General features: G+C 36.9%; 1 long non-coding RNA gene across 1 annotated transcript; it reads right to left on the reverse strand.

Annotated features, from left to right (window-relative positions):
- Positions 1-396: 396 nt before the first annotated feature.
- LOC130174944 (uncharacterized) lies at positions 397-3064 on the reverse strand. Its single transcript, XR_008828663.1, has 2 exons — positions 2983-3064; positions 397-2492 (listed from the first exon to the last, which is right to left on the reverse strand). It is a non-coding gene; the product is annotated as an uncharacterized LOC130174944 (long non-coding RNA).
- Between the last annotated feature and the right edge of the window lie 680 nt (positions 3065-3744).

The following is a 3744-nucleotide window of genomic DNA, read 5'->3' on the forward strand; positions in this document are numbered from 1 at the left end:
CAATCGATGGAAGCGTTCAGGGAACGCCCCCCTTTTGTTATAGGTTGGTTATCAGGATAAATATGAGGGATGCTGTCCAATCACAGCAGCTCTGCAGCTGAGCAAGGTCAGCTCAGGAGACCAACTGATGCTTCAGACGTTATTGTATATTAGATTTTATTTCCAATTTACAAATGAAATTTTGACTTTTAACAGTTTTAACTGTTACATGAGTGTCTTGACAACAGAGGCCTGAAATCCTGTTTTATGTGCTGCTTAGCCAATGAAAAACCTGTAGTTTGAGACATTAATAAAGATTTTACTCAATGTATTTCGGCCTGGAAATCAAGATGGGTAGAACACTTTAAATACAAATGTCACAATATGAAAAAACAGCAAGGGAAACAGAAGCAGAGGTCTAGCCAATAAATATTTTTTTTTATTATTGATAAATCCATTTATTTATTTTCACAATTAACCAATTTATTTTAGGTCCAACCGGCAGTCCAAATCACAGAGATATTTAGTTCAGAACTGCAAAGATTACTTTATTAATCATTTAGTCAAACAACAGAAATGTAATCATTAGTTATTTTGAAAGTTAATTTAACAGGTTCAGTCATTTTTTTAAAGGGAGACTCCAACCAGTTTCTGGAAGCAGCATCTCCAATGAGAGAAAAAGCAAATTTTATATCACATATTATATATATATATATATATATATATATATATATATATATATATATATACATATATATATATATATCTAAATCATAGTAAACTGCATATCTCTGGGTTTTGGACTGTAAGTCAGAAAAATATGACATTTGGCACCGTCACCTTGGACTCTGGGAAACTGCGATCTGCATTCTTCACCAAGTTCTGACATTATACAGCCCACAAGATTAATCGAAGTAATCAGCAGATTTGAAACTAACAGTACAGAAACATTTAATAAATAGTTCATAACGCACCAATAGATCTACAACTAACAATTATTTTAATTTTCAATTAATCGATTAGTCATTTATCTATAAACTGTCAGAAAAAAAAAGGTAATCAAAAACTCCCACAGCTACAAGGTAACTTCTTAAATGAAATTTCCGATACATTTTTTGTTGATTGACTAATCAATTAATAACTAATCGTTGCAACTCTATGATATAGTTGTAAGCAGATGAATGTAAAAAATGTTTTGTTCATGTATTTGTCAACAACTGAGAAGTGGAGACTGGTGCATGAACAAATGATGAATGACCAAAACATAGTAAAACACAGCTGTCATAAAACAAAATGTTATCATAGTAGATGTTATAATTCCTTACAAATAAAAAAAATATAAAATACTGTCCATTAAAAAAATGTTCTTGTATCTGGTTACAGCGACATAGTAGCGTGTTATAAAACCATGTATTAAATATATTTTGTACTTTGTCTATAAAAGCTAAATAGGGGGACTTAAAATAAAATGATAAAAATAATAATAATAAAATAACTAAACATTTGAATAAAAATTAATATCAGACATAGAAAAGCAAATATCTAAATTTAAAAAGCTGTAACTGTCCTTTTTTTAAAAACTTTTGTTTAAAAAAAAAAAAAAATTAAAGACCAACTATCAAAATAAGTGTACATTAATTTTCTGTCATAAATCAGCAAAACACATTTTCAACAGAAAATCTACCTATTTACTTGCAGATTCAAGACCTGCAATACAGGCTGTTAAAAAAAGAAGCATGTACCTGTCTGAAAAACACTGCAGATGCTGGAACACAGTGCATCATGCTGCCACATTGTGGAAGGCAGTAAGTTGTATAGTTGTATCTCCAAAATAGGGGTTGCAATATCCCACACCCCCACAACAACACAACTTACTACCTCACCACAGCACAGCTACAAACACATCTGCCCTGCACCAGGAAAACAGAACCCAAAAGAATTCCTGAAGATTTGTTGTCACTGTGCGAGGGCAGACTTGACATTTGTCCCATCTTTAAGTAAGTTTGGGTTTTAGTTTGTGATGTGTTTAAGTGAGCTGCAATAATGTCAGTGGGATTATTAATGAGACAGATGTTGTCCTCTGAAAGGTGTCCCAGCCAAGGAAACAGAATACAACCAGTAAACCGGATCTAGTATTCATTGTGCAATTTCTGACAACAGAGGCTTCAGTCCCTGTGGCAACAAGACGTGGAGGTGTCAGGCAGTCTCTGCAGTCAGGTGATGGTTTGGATGCCGTGAGAAAGACAGTAGGCTGTATAGTTATCTCCCAGATCTGGTGTGATCCTAAAACTATACAAACTACTACCTCATCCCACAGCTCCCCTGGTTCTTCTCTGGAGTCCAAATCACTGAGATCTTTACAATAACGAATTTAAAAACCCATATCTATCAAGGACAGGAGTTACAAGGTAAGACGTGAGGAAAAAGAAAAGGTGACCGGTCTGAAAATGTTGAAGCCTACTTCTCAGAGGCTTCCTGTCCTTGAGGGGGGTCTCCAGTGCCAGACCAGAGAACTAGGATACAAAAAGAAAAAACCACATGCTACAAGGAGCAGGACATGATGGACTGGCATCTACACAAACAAACATGAACCTAACCAACATATATTACTACATTACTAACGCCTGCAGCTTGTATCCTAAACCAGGTGAGGCTAACAGGCTAACCTGGGCACTACCTCAGCCTCTCAAACTGGTTAACACAAGCTATTTGATGTTGTTGACATTACGGCTACATTTATTATATGAGTAAGAGCGAAAACTAGGTGCTGATGATGCAACGGAGTGAATTTAGCATGTAAGCGCAGCGTGTCTTGGAAGTCAGCTAAGCAGCTAGCTGACAGCTAGCTGGAATTGGCGGTTCTCGACCTCTCAGTCCGGCTGTTGTCACATCCGCCGTCCCGGAGACACTCACGCAGACCCGCGGCTGACTGTCTACAACGGTGAGCTTTTCCCCCCCAACTCGTCGATTACGTGTGTGCCAACCCTAAGTAGCGGGGTTTACCTCAAGCCTTCAGTTAGCCCAGGTGGCTCCGCTATCATCCTCGCCATCTTTCCAGGCGGAGCGGGTTTGTGATCGCTGGTTGAGAGCTAGTGGCATGTTAAAATATCTCGAGATTTCCGCGCCCGGAACGAGACTTCAGCCGCAGCCACAGCGCAAATCACCGAGACTTTATCCTATGAAAAAGTACTCAGATCCTTTTACCAAAGTAAAAGTATCATTACCACGTAGTGGTAGTTCTCCATTAAAAGTAAAAGTTCCACTGTCTGATAAGGCGGGGTTTATAAGCTGTAATTAATGACTTTATTAATGGTTAATACATCATTTACTAATGCTTTATACATCAGTTAAACATGGGCGGATTATGACACAATAGGCCCAACCATGCAGCTCGGAAGTTTGTGTATCTTAATGTTTGTTAGCGTCTTTTTGTGGTCGTTTTGAGTCTCTTTTTTTGTCATTTTGCATCAATTTGTGATCATTTTGTGGTAATATCGTGTCTCTTTGTGCTCATTTTGCATCACTTTGTAATTGTTTGGCGTCTATGGTTAGTTTGTGTCACTGTGGTTAATTTGCAATCTTATGCAAATAGACAAAATGATTGTTTGACCACTTTTATTCCTGAAAAGGGCCATTTATAGACTGCTTAACTACAATAAAACAAGCCACTTAGAGTTAGGTGTACAGTATGATTACATAATGATTTCAAGATTTCAAAATCAAAGCGAAAGTAAATGTAAAAATCACAACACTGGACACAACAAA

Source organism: Seriola aureovittata, chromosome 9 (genome assembly GCF_021018895.1).
Source record: "Seriola aureovittata isolate HTS-2021-v1 ecotype China chromosome 9, ASM2101889v1, whole genome shotgun sequence".
Lineage (NCBI taxonomy): Eukaryota > Metazoa > Chordata > Actinopteri > Carangiformes > Carangidae > Seriola > Seriola aureovittata.